We start from the raw sequence: 18,972 nt of genomic DNA, 5'->3' as shown, positions 1-18,972 counted from the left end.
CTCTCTCTCCCTCTCCCTTCCTCTCTCTCCAAAATCAATAAAGAAAAAAAATTTTTTTTTTAAAGGTAAGTGCAAGGGAGAAGGCTGAGAGGCAGGCCATGGAAGGAACCAGATGGACAGAGGACTACAGAGAGAAGTGTCCAGGAGAAAGAAAATAGCAACTGGCAGATTGCCTGTTGCTTTGGGGACAGAGGAGCACTTTTGGCTGCCTACACAATAGCCATTTCCCTCTTCGTTCATGCTGCTCGATTTGGTTTGAGCTGCAGTCTCCCAGCTCCCAGGATGAATTGGGATTCATCCTGAAGTCTAATTCCCAATTGCCAACAAGTCATCTAATGCAGGCATGTGACCATTTCTGACCAATGAGAGAGAAGCAGGAGGCTTCAGGGGGACGCTAAGAAAGGATGTGTTCTCTGGTAAAAGAGAGCACCCAAAGGCAAAGCCCAGGTTTAACGCCACCATCTTTCTTCCTGCTTCTGCCCGTGGTATGAGGACATGCTCTTTGGAACTGCAGCAGTGGTCAGGGGACCACCCAAGAAATGCAGCCAACATGCTGAGGATGGCAGAGGAGAAAGACAGGGTGAGCCCGGTCTAAACCTGCCTCTACACCTACCCTGGAGCCACCTGCTGTCCTGATTTTTGTTACATGAGATAGACATGTCTTTGTTATTTAAGCTACTGTTTGTTGGCACTCTGTTACTTGAGGCCAAAGCAACTTAGCTGTTATTGGAAATATCATGGAAAGTCTTTGGCAGATACATCAAAATATCTATTTTAAAAAAATAGGTACACTAAAATGTGAGCAAGAAAATTAGATAAGCATTTACAAGGAATGGCCAATAAACTTATAAAAAGTTGGACAACCTCACAAGTAAAAGGGAAATGCAAGTTGAAATCACATTTATATACTCTTTTACACCTGCGATCTTGGAAAAAATTAACAAAAGTCTGACCATCCCAGGAAAACACGCATGCAGTGCTGCTGGGTGTTTAATTATTTCAACAATTTCAGAGAACAATTTCACAATATCTAGTAAGATGGTCAATGTTTTACTACAATTTAGCATATTTAGAAAACTCATCCACATATGCCCAAGAAGGCAATTGTGAGAATGTTCGTTGCAGCATTGTTTATAATGGCAAAAAAAATGAATACAAATACAATTTTATCCGTAGGAAAGAGGATTAATATAGTGTGGTATAATCACACAATGAAATACCATACATTAGTCTTAAAAGCAGAGTTACATGCATCAACATGGATAAATATCAAAGACAAACGTTGAGTTAAAAATGTAGGTGCAAGATGTGGGGATAGGAAAAGATTAACCAAAGAAAGAACTTACATACATATATGCAGAGCCCATGAATATAGACAATCGCGCAGTGAAGGCCTGGGGTGGGGTGGGGGCTGGGAATAAATTTCGTAAAAAGCAGGTGCAAGAGGCTAAATAAAATATTATACCATTTATATCAAATTTTAAAACATGGCAATACTGTATATCACTTAGAAATACATGCATATATAGTATAAGTTAAAAAATAATAATTCATGCCCTGACCGGTTTGTCTCAGCGGTTAGAGCATCGGCCTGCGGTCCAGAGAGACCAGGGTTCGGTTCCCGCTAAGGGCACGTACCTCGGTTGCAGTTTGTCCCTGGCCCTGGTTGGGTCATGCAGGTGGCAACCACTCGGTGTGCTCCTTTCACGTTGATGTTTCTCTCTCTCTCTCTCTCTCTCTCTCTCTCTCTCTCTCAATCTCTCTCCCTCACACTCTATCTGAACAAAAAAAAAAGAAAAAATGTCCTTGGGTGAGGATAAAAAATAAATTAAAAAATAATAATAATTTACAGCCCTGGCCGATTTGGCTCAGCAGTTAGAGCGTCGGCCCACAGACCAAAGAGTCGCAGGTTCGATTCCAGTCAAGGGCATGTACCTCGGTTGCGGTTTATCCCTGGCCTTGGTCAAGGTCGTGTGTGGGAGGCAACCAATCAATGTGTCTCTCTTGCATCAGTGACTCTCTCTCTCTCTATCTCTCCCTCCCACTCTGTCTAAAAATAAATGGAAGAATATCCTCAGGTAAGGATTTTAAAAATAATAATAATAATTTACAGATTGACAAATCCCAACTTCAGAATCATGGAAGTAAGGAGAGAAGAACAAGAATAAAATTAGGAAGATTAACACAAGGGGAAATAATAGTTATCTAAGTGTTCATAATGTTTTTTCTATAGCTATTCCTTAAAATTTTCATAGCACCCTAATTGGCTCAGCAATCTCTCCATAGTCAAAGTAAGGCCAAAACTAATTATTGAATGAACTAAACTGGTTATATAAAGATAGTAAGAGAAAAAATAAAAACTATGAGAATTCCAACAAAATAAATAGAAAATGTTCAGAGTTTTAAAATTAAGAAAAATATTTAGCTAATTATTTGTAAATAAAAGCAGTGAATAGCAAAAGAACCTTTCAAAATTGAAGTAGGGAGTGGCTGGATACGGAAAGTCCTTGTTGCTATTGGCAGGTGCCTGGAGACAAGTATGTGTTATTCTAGTTCTCCAAAAGAAGGCAGGGTCACAATGATCTGACATGGTTATAAAAGAAAGGGGTGTATTAAGAGCACTTGGAAAAGGAAGTTGCTACTTCCTAACTAGAACCACTGAAGTGTTTACTAAGATAAATTTAGTCTGTTTTGCCCAAGAATAATAAATGATCAGGAATTATTTATTTAGGTTTTATTATCCCCATTTTACAGGTTGGAACTTGAGTAACTCTTCCAAGGTCTCAGAGTTGAAGAGTGATACAAGGGATAATATCTTTTTTTTTTTTTTTTATCCTCACCCAAGGACATCCCTGCATTTATCTTCAGACAGAGCAGAAGGGAGAGAGGGAAGAAGAGAGAGAGAAACATCAGAGACAAACTGCAACCAAGGTACGTGCCCCTAGCGGGAATCGAACCAGGGACACCCCAGTCTGCAGGGCAACACTCTAACTGCTGAGCTAAGCCTGCCAGGGTTCAAGGGATCATTTCAAGCCTAATGTGTTTCCTCTACTCTCTTGCTAGTACTCACAGTGTGGTTCTTGAACCAGCAGGGAGAGCATCACCTGGGAGCTTGCTAGAGATGTAGAAACTTTGCCCTGCCTCAAATCCACCAGACCAGAACGTGCAGTTTAACAAGATCCACAAATCTTACCTAACCAGTTCTAGAGGAAAGAATGAAGGTCACTAGTTGAAAGCTATAGGAGGCCAGATTTCAGCTCAATAACAGTGAGAAATTTTTTGTTGTTGTTAATCACCTGAGGATATTTTTCCATTAATTATTTTATTTTGTTGTTGTTGTTACAAATGTTTCTCCTTTTTCCCCCATTGACGATTAATTTCTTTTAGATAGAGTGGAAGGGAAGGGAGAGGGAGAGAGAGAAAGAGAAACATCAATGTGAGAGAGACACATCGATTGGTTGCCTTCCGCAGGACCCTGACCGGGGCTGGGGCTGGGGATCAAGCCTGCAACCCAGGTACATGCTCTTGACCAGAATCAAACCGTCGAACCTTTAGTCCACGGGCCAATGCTCTAACCATTGAACCAAACCGGCCAGGGCAAGACATTTTTAAATAATTCAAACTAACAGGAAGGAAAGAATCTGCTTGTGAAATAGTGAGATCCCCGTCACTGGAGGTATTCAACATCAGTGGAACACCTGCTTGCTGGGGATGCTACGAAGATAACCTTGAGGCCTTTCCATTCCGGTGATTGTTTCCAGTGCCTGGAATTGCACCATTAGAGACTTCCGTGGACATTAAAGCCTTGTCTAGCAAAGGCACTCTAAAGCCACTGATACACCGCATAGTGAATAAAGGTTGTGGATTCTGTGGATGGGTAGGAGTAAATAGATGATGCTGGGAGGTGTGGGGGAGGTATGGGGCAGAGTGCTGGACCCCTGAAGGCCAGCTCTCACAAGGCAGCCCAGCTGGAAGCAGAAGAGAGCACAGAGACTGGGCACCTGAACCTGGGGCAGCAGGTGGACAGGGAAGGGACCGCAGGGTCGTACTCTTTGGGACTCGGGAAGCAAAGTTTGTACAGTTGCCTTTGCTCCAAGTAGATGCCACCTGCCCTTGGGCTTGAGGCTCCCTCTACAGTTCCGTCATCCCTGCCTGAGCCCCAGGAAAAAGCTGTGAACGAGAACAGGCTTTGGAGATGTACACATGTAACCACTTTCTCACCCTTTTGAATTTAATTCCACAGTATAATTAAGCACATATACTGCACACGCACAGCTATAATACAAGCTGTCGGTTCAATTTGGAAGTGTGCATTAAACAAATCCAAGTGAGGAGCAACAATCTGTGAGCCTTAGAATTGGGGGAGGGACCAGGCTCCAGCCCCATAAAATGAACATTTCATGGAACACACTGCCACCCCGTGGCCACCAGAGTAATTGTCAAGATCAGGAAGCACAAAGCCGATGCCCAGTGTCTAACAAATGTTCATAAATGTTTTGAACCAGATTGAATTGAATTAAGTTAAATTAAGTTGGAGTGAAGTGAATTGAAGGAGCATAAAATGGACAGGGTTATATTGCAACAATGACCAGGGTTTGATGACCTACTCCTGAACCCACAAAAGCACAGGGTATTTTAGAACAAAGGTAAACATCATCCCTGCAACTCTCAAGAAAAAGTAGTTTAATCAGGAAAGATCCAAAAAAGCCAGGCTATAGTGCATCCCTAGCTCAGATGATGATCAGATGTGGTCTACCAGAACGACAGTATAAATCCAGTTTCTAACACTCTACAAATGTTCAGAAGTAACATATAAACTCAAACCCTTAATAAACAGGCCAGAATGGAAGTAACCGTTTCCTAACTGCCACCATCGGTCACGGGAGCCCCTTCCTTGATGTCCAACTACACCTCAAACACTTCGCTCCCATTCTGGTTAGATCTACATCGCGCAGTGTGGGTAGCCTTACAGGTCTCTGCCCCCTTCGGGCTGGGAACTTTCAGGGGAGGCTTTCACCCCTCGTGCCCAGCACCATAACTGTCACATAACAGATAAGAGCAAGAGGGAGAGACACAGAGAATGAAGGAAGGGAGGCAGTGCAGAGGAAGAGGGAGAGAGGGAGGGAGAGAGGCATCTGTACTGCAGCATTGGTGCACATTCCACTAGAAACCCTTTCTCCTGTCTGTTTTAACACAGGCCTGTGGTCTCCTGAACAGGGTTTCTGCTATTATCCTTAGGCTGTGGGCCCTAGGGGTATGACAGTTACAGTCTCTCCAATTCCTCCTGGTATGGACTGAAGGTTTGTGCTCCCCCCCAAAAAATGTATATGTTAAAACACTCTTCCCTAATGTGATGATACTTGGAGATACCTTTGAGAGGTGATTAGGTCATGAGGGTGAAGAGAAGTGAGAGCACCCTCTGCCAGGGGAGGACACAGCAAGAAGCTCTCATCTGCAAACTAGAAAGAAGGTTCTCACCAGGAACCTAATCAATTGGCACCCTGATCTTGGACTTCCCAGACTCCAGAACTGAGAAATAAATGACTGTCGTTAAAGCTACCCAGTCTGTGGTATTTTTGTTATAGGAGCCTCAAAAAGATCCCCACTTTTTCCTTGACTTTGTTTTGTTTTGATTCGATCTAGTTTCTTTATGCACTTAGGTGGCTGCAGAATACACTATAGAATGTGACATAAATACATGATGATGTGGAACAACAATGCCTAAAGTACTTTGCAGTTTACAAGCCTCTCCTTTGGGATTGCTATGAGACAGGGCACCCTTTTCCAGCTGTGGAGGACTTAGCCAGAGTCACACCAAAACTCTGCAGCAGCACAGAGACACAGGCTCGGGTGTCCTCCACAGGTCCCACTGCCTTCACCCCTAGAAAACTCCCAGCAGGTGGGGCATAATACGGCCCCTCCAAATCTCACAGACACGCGGTTTCAAGAGATATTGTCCTGAACTCTAACCTGGGACTGACTTTGAGGTGTTTCATCGCTGCCTTTGCCCTGGAAGCTATGAGCGGCCTCTGGCTGCAGGCCCCCCCTCCCCGTACGGAAGCTGCCCCAGCAAGGCCGGGCCTCTCCACGTCCCCCAGGCGTACTCAGGCTCCGCGAGACACCCTTCCTTCCTACTCCTCCGCCAGGCATCTGCACGCAGAAAGAGCCCTTTAAAAGCATCTTGCAGCTTTTCAAAACTATCCCGTTACAGTCATCTAGAAAACTATTTACCAGTGGCCAACTCCCAGAGAGAAATTCTATTATACCAGGTACGAATCACAAATGAGGATGATTTTTAAAGAAACATAAAGCCAGGAGGGGTGGGAAGAGATAAACCAAAGAACGTATATGCATATATGCACAACCAATCGGCATGGACATCAGGTTGAAAAAGGCAGGAGAGGGGTGGGAGCAGGAAGGAGGGGGTCAATGGGGGAAAAAGGGAGACATCTGTCATACTTTCAACAATAAAAAAAAAAAAGGGACTTCCGGTCAAGACGGCGGGTAGGTAAACGCGGTATCGCGTCCTCCCACAACCACATCAAAGTTACAACTAAACTACAGAACAACCATCATTCAAAACTGCCTGAAATCATCCTGAATGGAAGTCCTACAACTACGGAATTAAAGCAGCAGCCACATCCAGATGGTAGGAGGGGTAGAGGCAGACGGGCTGGTCCCACACCCACGTGTGGCCGATAAAAATCAGGAGGATACCTCGGCTGGGAAGGTCCTCCCTGAGGACTGAGGGGTCCCCGTCCCACACCAGGTGCCCCACTCAGGGTTCCAGTGCCAGGAAGAGAATCCCCATAACTTCTGGCTGAAAAACCAGCGGGAACTGAGGCTCAGGGAGGCTGAGGCGGCTGGAGCCCCAGGCAGCTCCCTAAAGGCCCGCGCACGGACTTATCGGACTCTCTCCCTCTAAGCTTGAAGGGGAGGCAGCATGAGGGGCACCAGAGACATACAGGGAAGAACTGAGCTGTTTGGCACTGGAGCGAGGGCTGGAGAGGGGGCTTTCTCCGGAACAAACGTGCTGTCAGAGGCCTTTGTTCCTTTGGTGAGCCCTTCCCTGGGGCGGCAGACAGAAGCCATATCTGGGACTCCAGCAACCTGGCTCACACTGGTAGCCCCGCCCTGGTGATTCCCTGAGGCCCCGCCCCACCCACCTTGCAGGCCCACCCAAGCTGTTGCCACTTGCTTAACCATAGGATTGGCCTGTCTTGGATCCTGCTTCAGGTTTTCCTAAATTCTTTCAAAAGAGCAGCATCTGGTCTCAGCTAGCCCCATACCTCTCGTTAAGTAATACACTGAAACAAACACAGGGAGGCAGCCAAAATGAGGAGACAAAGAAACAGGTCCCAAATGAAAGAACAGGACCAAACCCCAAGAAAAGAACTAAACGAAATGGAGATAAGCAACCTAACAGATGCTGAGTTCAAAATACTACTTATAAGGATGCTCAATGAACTTAGTGAGAACCTCAGTGAACTTAGTGAGGGCCTCAAGAGCATAAAAAAGGACCAGTCAGAACACCGAAAAGAAAAAAGAATCCAAAAAAATGAGGATAGTGTAAGGAGCCTCTGGGACAACTTCAAGCGTGCCAACATTCGCATCTTGGGGGTGCCAGAAGGAAAAGAGAGAGAACAACAAATCAAAAACCTGTTTGAAACAATAATGGCAGAAAATTTTCCTAACTTGGTGAAGGAAACAGACATTCAAGTCCAGGAAGCACAGAGAGTACCAAACAAGATGAACCCCAAGAGGCCCACACCAAGACACATCATCATCAAAATGCAAAAGGTTCAAGACAAAGAGAGAATCTTAAAAGCAGCAAGAGAAAGGCAGCTAGTTACCTACAAGGGAGTTCCCATCAGGCTGTCAGCTGATTTCTCAAAAGAAACTTTGCAGGCCAGAAAGGAGTGGCAAGAAATATTCAGAGTGATGAAAAGCAAGAACCTACAACCAAGATTACTCTATCCTGCAAAGCTGTCATTTAGAATCGATGGCCATAGAAAGACTTTCCCAGACAAGAAAAAGTTAAAGGAGTTCATCACCACCAAACCGTTATTATATGAAATGATGAAGGGTCTTTTTGAAGAAAAAGATAAAATATATGAACAAACAAAATGGCAATGAATACATATCTATCGACAATGGAATCTACAAACAAAATGAACAGGTAGATCAGAAACATTCTCATAGATACAGAGAACATTTTGTTGGTTGCCAGTTGGGAGGGGGGTTGGGGGAATGGGTGAAAAAGGTGAAGAGATAAAGAAGGACAAATTCATTGCTAGACTGACAAACCTCAAAGAAAAGGGGCTTGGAGGGGGGGGGGAAATAAACCAAAGAACTTATATGCATAACCAATGGACACAGACAATAGTGTGGGAAAAGGCGGGAGTGGGGCGGGAGTGGGGAGGAGGGGGAAAAATGAGGAACATCTGTAATACATTTTACATTCAACAATAAAGATTTTTTTTAAAAAAGGAATCATAAAGCCATTGTGGGGGAAAAGAAGGAGCAGGGGAATGTTTATTGGGGAGAGTATTTAAATTAAGACTTTCATTTACAGCACCAATGAGTCCAAAATTGAAGTAATTGCCACCGTGAGAGCAGGCTACATCTGCATACTAATACTTTTACAACCATCTTATGTTTCTTTAAAATATGGTTTTTGATGATATTTTAGAGTGAGAGGAAGGGAGAGAGAGAGAGAAACATCCATGTGAGAGAGACACTTGATCGGCTGCCTCCTACTGGCCACCAACTGGGGATCGAGCCCACAACCTGGGCATGTGCCCTGACCAGGAATCCGGCCAGGACCTCTCAGTCCATGGGACAATGCTCAATCCACTAAGCCACATGGGCCCTTATGTTTCTTAAAAGATTTATCTCATACACACACACACACACACACACACACACACACCCCTCGGTCTACTGTGAAACCTCTTTTATTTCAGGAGAGTTCACAACAAACCGCCCCTGTGAAGCTCTTCCAGGTGGCTCCTTAGGTGGGTCCTGTGCAATGAACTAAAAGTTTATGTCTCCCCGAAAGTCAGGTACTGAGGCCCTCTCCCAGTGCCACAGCGCAGAGGTGGAGACCTCAGTAGGTGATTAGGGCAGGAGGGCGGAGCCTTCACGAATGAGATTTGTGCCCTGAGACCAGAGAATTAGCTGGGACTCAGCAAGCTATGAAGACACAGTGAGGAGACGGCCATCTAACTGGAAGGGGGTCCTCACCTGGCACCCTGATCTCAAACTTCCAGCCTCCAGAACTGTCAGAAATAAAGTGGGAGCCTCCAGTCAATGGCAGCGAAGGTAAACACAGTACTCACAACCGCATCAAAACGGCCACTAACCTGCAGAACAGCCATCACTGAGAACCCCTGAAGTCCAGCTGAGCAGAAGTCCTATTTCTAAGGATATTTGGAGGCCACATAGATGCTGGTAGGAGGGGTGGAGACGCAGATGGGCTGGCCCCACACCCTCGGGGGCCAGTCGGGAATCAGAAGGGATATCTCAGCTGTGGAGGTCCCCTCTGAGGAGTGGAGTTCGTCCCACACTAGGTCCCTCGGCCCAGGGTTTGTGCTGTGAAGAGAAGGCCCCACAACTCTGGCTACGAAGCCCAGTGGGGACTGTGGCTGAATGCGACAAAGGGCTGCTGGAGTCCCAGGCGTTTCCTGTTAAAGGGCCAGTGCACAGACTCACTGAGACACACTCTGAGGTCCAGCGCTGGGGCACAACCCGAAAGGCGCCAAGGACATTCAGGAACTGGATTGCCTGGCTTCAGGGCAAGAACTGGAGGGGCAGCTCTCTCCCAGACAGAGGTGCTGGCGAGGCCACTGTTCCTTTGTGGAGCCCTCTTTCTGCGGGTGCAGGCTGGCACCAAATCTGAATCTCCATCAACCTTGCTAACACCGTTTGCCCCGCCCTGGTGATTCCCTGAGACCCCTCCCCACCCAACTTCCAGGCCCATCAAACCACTTCGAGTGGTTTCCATGTGAGTAGCCTCTCTTGGTTCCAGCTGTGGACCTCCCTGAAGTCCCCCAAAGGCCCACAGAACCCAAACAAGCAGTGTCTGGTATCAGCATGCCCGGTACCACTTGCTAAGGCCCCAAGCCCATGGCAGCCTGACTCAGTCCACCGCTTGGCCTCTCCTGGGCAGCTCCAAGCCCAGCACAAGTGGCAACCATCTGCAGATCACTTTGTAATTCATGCTGGGTGGCCCCAGGCAGAGCACAGGTGGCAACTGACCTTGGCCTGCATCTCCCAAGAGACCCCAGAGCCAGAACACCTAGTGGACAGCTTCAGACCACATCAGAGCACCACCCAGTCGTCTCCAGAGCGACACGCTCAGGGGTGGACTAGGCAGGCACCAGAGCCCTGCTGAAGTGAGCCCTGCTCTGTGGGTCAGCCCCTGCACAGCAGCTTCTCTGCTGTAGGCTCCACCCATCCTCACTACCAGTCGGCCTAAGGGTCAGTCCCTCCCAATGATGTGCCAGCAGCAATCAAGGCTCTACTGCAACAAGAGGGTGCACACAGACCACATGGGGGAGGCACTGAGAACACCCAGTTCAGGGGATCAGGGAGGCTGCCCGGGCCTCTAGGACACCTCCTACATAAGGCCACTCTTCCAAGACCAGGAGACTTAGCAGCTCCACCAAGTACATAGAAACAAACAGTGGGGCAACAAGATGAGAAGACAAGGAAACAGGTCCCAAATGAAAGGACAGGACAAAACTCCAGAAAAAGTAATAATAAAATGGAAACTAGCAATCTACCAGATGCAGAGTCAAAACACTTGTTATAAGGATACTGAACAAATTTAGAAGAAGAATAAATTCATTGATAACTTCAACAAAGAGATAGGAAACATAAAAATAGAGATAGAAACTATTCAAAAGCACCAGTCAGAATTGAAGAATACACTAGAAGAACTCAACCATGGAGTAGATAAAGCAGAAGATTGAATCAGCAATTTGGAAAATGGGGAAGCAGAACACACCCAATTGGAATAGAAAAAAAAAGAAAAAAGGAAGGAAGGAAAGAAGGAAGGAAGGAAGGAAGGAAGGAAGGAAGGAAGGAAGGAAGGAAGGAAGGAAGGAAGGAAAAAAATGAGTATAGTTTAAGGAGCTTCAGGGACAGTACCAAGAGTACCAACATTCTCATCGTGAGAGTGCCTGAAGGAGAAGAGAGAGAGCAAGAAATTAAAAACCTACTTAAGCCTGGCCGGTGTGACTCAGGGGTTGAACGTCGACCCATGCACCAAGAGGTCACAGGTTTGATTCCCGGTCAGGACACATGCCCAGGTTGTGGGCTTGATCCCCAGTGGGGGACATGCAGGAGGTGGCCAATCAATGTTTGCTCTCATTGATGTTTCTATCTCTCTTTCCCTCTCATTTCTCTCTCTCTAAAATCAATAAAGGAAAAAAAATTGTTTTAATAAAAAAGAAAACCTACTTTAAAAAATAATGTCAGAAAACTTTCCTAACTTGGCAAAAGAAATAAACATACAAGTCTGGGAACCACAGAGAGTCCCAAACAAGATGAACCCAAAGAGGCCCACTCCAACACACAGCATAACTAAAATGCCAAAGGTTAAAGACAAAGAGAGAATCTTAAAAACAGCAAGAGAAAGACAGTTATCTACAAGGGAGCTCCCATAAAACTGTCAGCTGATTTCTCAACAGAAACTTTTCAGGCCAGAGGTATTGGCACAAAATATTCAAAGTGATGAAAAGCAAGAACCTATAACCAAGACTACTTTTCCCTAGCAAAGCTAGCATTTAGAATCAAAGCTACAGATAAAGATCTTTCCAAACAAGAAAAAGATAAAGGAGTTCATCACCACCAAACCAGTTATTACAAGAAATGTTAAAGGCTCTTCTTTAAAAAGAAGAAGAAAAAAAATATTAAAAATATGAATAATAAAATAACAATAAATACATATCTAGCAACAATTACTGTAAATGCAAATGGATTAAATGCTCCAGTCAAAAGATGTAGGGTGGCTGAATGAATTAAAAAATAAGACCTTACGTATGCTCCCTACAAAAGGCTCACTTAGGTTTGAAAGACACACACACACTGAAAGTAAAGGGGTGGAAAAATTTATTTCATGGAAATAGCTGGGGTACCAGCATTTATACCAGACAAAATATATGTGTATAACAAGAGACAGAGAAGGACCCAGCAATTCCACTTTGGGGTATGTATCCAAAGAAACCCAAAACACTAATTTGAAAAGACATATGCATCTATATGTACATTGCAGTATTATTTCCAAGAGCCAAGTTAGGGAAGCAACCTAAGTGCCCCTCAATAGACAAATGGATAAAGAAGGAATGCATATATATGATGGAATATTACTCAGCCATAAAAAAAATAATGAAATCTTGCCATTTGTGACAACATGGGGGAACCTAGAGAATATTATACTGAGTGAAATAAATCACACAAAGAAAGACAAGTACCATATGGTTTCACTTATGTGTGTATTCTAAAGAACAAAATAAACAAACAAACAAAACAGACTCATTGATGCAGAAAACATTTTGACAGTTGCCAGAGCAATGGGGGTTGGGCGGATGGATGAAAAAGATAAAGGGATTTAGAAGCACAGGTTGGTAGTTATGAAATAGTCACAGGGGTGTAAAGTATAGCATAGGGAATATAGTCACTAATATTATAATAACAGATGGGTACTAGATTTATCAGGTGATCACTTCGTAAGTTATATAAACGTCTAATCACTGGGTTGTAACCTGAAACCAATAGAATATTATATGTCAACTGCAATTAAAAAATAAAAATTGTTTAAAAGAAATAAATTCTTGTTTAAGGTATCCAACCTTGGTAATTTCTTATAGCAGCCCAAAGTGAGTAAGACCCTCCCTCTACCCTCTTGTATGCCCTGCATAATCAATGACCATCTACATTTTGGTTGCCTCACTAGCCCATAAGCTTCTTGAGGTCAGGGTGGTGTGAAAGAGTAACTAATCATCACTCTTTGGAGTCAGAGAACAATCGAGATAATGCTCTAGGATCACTACCTCGGTCATAGATGCATAGCTGTACCCAATCACTGTACTGGACCTGATTTATCGAGTTGGAAACCAAGTTTCGTATAAATACATCTCAGACACGTACTTGTGGCTATCATCTAGAGAAGGAAAAATGCCCGTCTGCGGTGCCTTGGAGGGTATTGCCAAGGCGATGATAAAAGAGCCTTCGTTTGGAGATGAGGGGGTGCGCCTGCCGCCAGCTGTGCGGTTTCATTCAGCCTTTGCACAGCTCTCACGTGGTAGGGTCAGGGTCAGCTATGAATCTGCAGGTTCCTGGAGGGCAGAGAAAGATCCTTCTTTGAAAATGTATCAGTGATTCTTAACCTTTTTTAGAGAATCCAATAAATAATGCCCTGTTTTCCCCTTCTGAATTCCAGTTTCAAAAAAATACAGGAGTCATGAAGATCAAAATACAATAGCAATTGTTAATAGTACGATGTTCTAGGAACCATAGTACTGAGATATGTTAAGTCATTTAGTAGATCTGAAGAATAGGAAACTGAAGGTTATGGAGTTGAGTCATTTGCCCCTGGTCATGTCAGTAAATGGCAGCCAGGATTATATCCGGCAGGTGTGCCAGGGCCACACTCACAACCGCCATGAGACACTGCCTCTCAAACCCCTGATCATGCCAATGACGCTGCTTGGGGAGTAGGCCTTGGTTCTGTGGCCAAATGGTCTTCCTAAAAACATCCCTGCTCAGTTGAAATGAACCCTCCCAAACTGCAGGCCTCCCCTTGCAAGTGCAGAACCTTCCCCCTCGAGCTGATGAGAATGTGCCTTCCCTCCAGGACTAGCTACAATAATTTGCAAGGACCAGTGCAAAGCGAAAAGCAGGGCCCCTTGTTCGAAAATCGTTCATAATTTCTCAATTGCAACAGCAGAACGTTAGACCAGGGACCTGTGCAACAGCATAGGTTGCACAGCCATGAGGCTGGGCCGCCTCTGCGGCAGGCGGAGGCCATGACAAAGAAGCCCGGGAGGCTCCTGAGGAGCACACACAGACTCTCCAACCAGAGACGATCCCCTCCTCGTCCTCCACAGACAATGAAGGTTAAGGAAGAAATGAGCCACGCGGGGAGCGATTTTGAGAAGATGGTGAAAGTTATACAGATGCACACTATATTTTGCACACTTCCATGGGCTTTGCAAACCCCTTGAGTTTTGTCTTAGTTGGCTCAGGCTGCTAAAGCAAAACACCATCCACTGGTGGCTTAAACAGCATTTATTTCTCATGGTTCTTGAGGCTGAGAAGTTCAAGATCAAGGTGCCCTCTGATTCAGTGTCTATCTGGTGAGAACCTGCTTCCTAGTTTGCAGACGGCCACTTTCTTGCTGTAGCCTCACATTTTTTGGTGGGATAGAAAGAGAGAGAGAGAGAGAGAGAGAACCCTCTGGTCTCTTTCTCTTCTATTGGCACTTGTCCCACCATAAGGGCTCCACCCTCTTGACTTCATCTGAATCTAATTACGTCACCAAGGCCCCAATTCTTAATATCATCACATTAGAGGGTTAGGCCTTATACGAATTTGGTAGGAGAGGGGACACAAACATTCATTCTACAGCAGGTATGTCTCTGCAGATCCACTATCTTAAGCATAGAAGGAGATGGAAATGGGTACACACACATGCACACATATACATATGCACATATATACATATATACACACACACACATATATATATATATACATACATATATACACAAGAGACTTTCTCAAGGTCCCCTTTAGCTCTCAAGTTGATCTTCCTGAAACTTTAATCCCAGCAGAGTCTCACGAGGCTCAGAATGAGTCAGCTCATTTCCTTCCCCAGGTAAAGGTCAAACCACATCCACTGTTCGTGCACTGGAATCTTCAGTCTCTGTCACCCATGGCTGTCAATCCAAAGAGCCAGATTTACACTCAGCGTGGTCGAGGTTCTCATTAACCTTGAATCACCTCCTCCTGCACAGAGCCATGACATTTAAAATCCTATCAAAGTAGCCTAAAACAAGCATTAGATTGAACCTTTGGGGGATAAAATAAATGACCCATAAGCCCAGGATAAGAAAGAAATAAAAACAGGCTCTGAAGAAGTAGGTCTCTGTTGAACACATCATTCACAACAAATCATTTTGTGTTGGTCTCCTTTTGTGGAATATCTGGCATTGAATGATATTCATCAAATTTAACCCTTCAGATGTAATTCTGGTTCCAAATGCCACTTTGAAAATGTTGAGCAGTAAAAGCGTCTAAAGAAGGTATATTGTAATTTTCGGTGAGTTTCAGTAAGTATTATACAAACTCCAGGGACAGAGATGCTTAAAATATATATTTATTTATACATATATAAACAATGATTCATGTGGCCCATTGTAAAACAAATTGAGCTCCCAATTTTTATTTTTTTCCTAGGGCCTTACAGTGAAAACTGAAAGACCTACTAGACAAATTCAAAAAGAGCTGTGCTCACTTCCCCAATTTTTTTATACGCTTCAAATCCACCTCTTTTCCCAGCCAGGCCGATGGGCAATGTGCATCACATGTACTCACTTATTGGCTGAGAACCCACTATATGTTGGATGATGTGATAGAAACTAGGAATACAAAGGGAAATAAAAACTAACTTCTGTCTTAAAGGATTTTCCAATGCAGGGAAAAAGGAGACAGTCATATGGGGACAAATACAGTGATGTGGCATGTTTGTAGTACATGCTCTAGGACAGCAGGTCTTAACCTGTGGATCGCGACCCCTTTGGAGGTCGAATGACCCTTTCACAGAGGTCTCCTAAAACCATCGGAAAACACATATTTCCGATAGTGATTCACAGCAGTAGCAAAATTACAGTTATGAAGTGGCAACAAAAATAATTTTATGGCTGGAGGTTACCACAACATGAGGAACTGTATTAAAGGGTCGCGGCATTAGGAAGGTTGAGAACCACTGCTCTGGGAGGACGGAACAGTGACTGACAATCTGGAAGACGGCATTTTGATGGGGCGAACGTTTCAGGCAAAGGAGAGATGAGCAGAGATAGAAGGGTGTGAGTGTGAATACACGTCAGGGAACGCTAAATGCCACCCAGTGTCGTGTTGGAAAGATGAACTTCTCCCTGGCCAGTCTGGCTCAGCAGTTAGCGCATCGGCCCACGGAACAGAAAGTCCTGGGTTCGGGTACTAAGGGCACATACCTCGGTTGCAGTTTGTCCCCAGCCCCGGTTGGGGTCATGTGGGTGGCAGCCACTCAATGTGTCTCTTTCACGTCGATGTTTCTCTCTCTCTCTCTCTCTCTCTCTCTCTCTTCCTCCTTCTCTCCCTCCTGCTTATCTGAAGATAAATGCAAAAATGTCCTCAGGTGAGGATAAAAAAGAAAAAGAAAGATGAATTTCAATTCTGCCATTTGCTAACCTCTTGAGTGGATCACTTGACTTTTCTGAACCTCAGTTTCCTTATCTGTAAGTTGGGATAATGACCCCTATTCACAGAATTGCTAACATTTAAATGTCAGTTGTACTTGTCATTTATTATTCAGCCTACCGTTTCTCATTCCTCTTACTCATGAAAACATAGACGCGCAGAAAGGATGTCATAGGCCAGCTGGTTCAAGTCACTAATCGATAAAACTGAAGCCCAGAGGATGGTCACTGGCATCACCATTATCAATAGCAATTATGAGGCCACACTCCCCACCACGAGTTTGAATTTGCCCTCTTGCCCTCTGGGAAGGCTTCTACCTAACTTCCATCTTCCAGATCATAAGCTGTTGGATCTAGCTGGAGAGACCTAGATGCAAGGGAGTCTGGGAAATGTCATATTTAACTGTCTAGCTTCTGCAGTTCAGGAGGACACCCTAAAGAGAAGTTGGATAAGAAGATCAATAATAAGTTCCAACTTACTGCGCACCAGCAGCCTCTGAGGTAGGCAGGGAAATGTGTATCATCACCACTTCTGTAGATGAAAAATCTGAGTCTTGGGGAACTTAAGTTACCTTCCCTATTGATTGGTTCTGAAAATTATTTGTGGAATGAATGAGGGTTAATGATTTTCCCAGAGTCAAAAAGCAAACTCCTATTGTCCTTTAAGTCCCAAGTAAAAGAGGCTTCCCCTATGATGCTTGAACTTACTCCCTGAGTCAAGGTTAATGCTACTGCTTATGCACACACACATGTGCAAAGACTTTGATACTTCCATTATGGTGGCTACTGAAATGTATTTCAAGGGCCAGTTTATGTGTCTGTTTCCCTTTCTAGACTGTAAAGTTCCCAAGGTCAAGGATGGAGACTTACTCTTCTCACCAATCTGGGCATTCACTGACCTTAATTCATAGGAGGTAAAATAAATAATTGGTTCATTGATTTAATAAATGTAAAGCCCTGGGCCTTGACTCCAGTCCAGTGCTCTTTCCCTATGCCAACTGCTTCTAGCCAACTTTCTGAAACACACTGACTCTGTTATTCATTTTCTCCCTCATGCAAGAAATATGTATTAGCCCTGGCCAGTTTGGCTCAGCAGTTGGAGCGTTAGCCCGCGGACCAGAGTCCCAGGTCGGTTCCCACTAAGGGCTCGTGCCTCGGTTGCAGTTTGTCCCCGGCCTTGGTTGGGATCATGTGGGTGACAACCACTCAATGTGTCTCTCTCACATCGATGTTTCTCTTTCTCTCTTCCTCTCTTTGTCTCCTTCCTGCTCTATCTGATAAAAATTAAAATAAAAATAAAAATAAATTTTAAAAAAAGAAATATTTATTAAACACCTACAATGTTACTATGTTTGCCACAGGAGATGTAATAGTGAGCAAAAAGAGACTCATTCTCAGCTCCCATGGAGAGTATAGTCTAGTGGGGGAGACTGATATTAATTATCTGATCACAAATAAATGCAAAAACACCACAAAAGACACTCCTCTTAGCTCTACCACTCAGAAATCCCGAGGATTTTAGGAGCTCTGTGCCAGACACTGGGGACAAAGACCAAATCTGTATTTCTTGTTCTATCACAATATCAGATGTGCACATGACAGAAGGTTTGCCTAAAGCAGTAATGATACCTGAGACCTGAATGGGAATAGCGTTATCCAATGCAAAAGGGGCAGGAGAGTGTGTTCCATGAAGACAGAAATAGTCGTGGAAAGGTCTCATGGCAGGATGAGCTGAAGGAACACGAGAATGAAGATGGTACCACATGGGGCTGGAAAGGGAGGAAGGGGCCAAATCCTGTGGGAAGTAGGGGTCAAATGAAGGATGTTTTCTTTATTCACTCAGCAGAGAGGGAACAACATGCTTACATGTGTGCTGCAGAAAACTTCAGTGTGGAGAATAAGTTATTGCAGTATCCATACATTTGTTCTCCCTCAGTGCCCCACCCTGAGCCAGCCCCAGGGAAGGTGAGCAGAGCCACCACCACAGCAGCCCCCATACTCTTGGTCCATCTTTCCGAGACCGAATCACATTTTGAATATCAGATAAATGTATGCTGTGCACAAAAAAGGCACACCTTTCCAAAGAACGCTTTGGAGAGAAACAACTTAGTTATATCGCTCACATGCAGAGGCACAGAGAGGTTTATATTGGCTTTTTTGCATTTAATTTATTTTGCAGAAAAAAACATAGAAGTCTTTGGGATTGGAGGTTTCCTTTGAACTGACATCAAACCACCAGGCCTGCTAAGGAAGATGTAGCCTGGCTTTGATATGCCTCAGCACACACAGCACAGTGCTTTGGCTTTGGACACGTGAAGGGAGGGGGAAGTAGCTCTCTGCATCGCCAATCACACCTTATTAAAAATAATTAGTGGAGGTAGTGCGAGGGTCACTGTGAAACCCCTCCTTCGCTCTAATTATCCTCTTAGACACATTCCAAGACGAACTCACGAAACGCTGCTTTGGATAGTTTAGAAAATATCTTTTTACTGAATCTGACAAAGCT

General features: G+C 44.5%; 1 non-coding gene across 1 annotated transcript; it reads right to left on the bottom strand.

Annotated features, from left to right (window-relative positions):
- Positions 1 to 15,462: 15,462 nt before the first annotated feature.
- LOC118624845 lies at positions 15,463 to 15,525 on the bottom strand. Its single transcript, XR_004958509.1, has one exon. It is a non-coding gene; the product is annotated as a U7 small nuclear RNA (small nuclear RNA).
- Positions 15,526 to 18,972: the final 3,447 nt, after the last annotated feature.

Source organism: Molossus molossus, unplaced genomic scaffold (genome assembly GCF_014108415.1).
Source record: "Molossus molossus isolate mMolMol1 unplaced genomic scaffold, mMolMol1.p scaffold_m16_p_10, whole genome shotgun sequence".
Taxonomy (NCBI): Eukaryota; Metazoa; Chordata; class Mammalia; order Chiroptera; family Molossidae; genus Molossus; species Molossus molossus.
The sequence above is the reverse complement of the archived record's forward strand: the minus strand, read 5'-3'. Positions and strand labels throughout refer to the sequence as shown.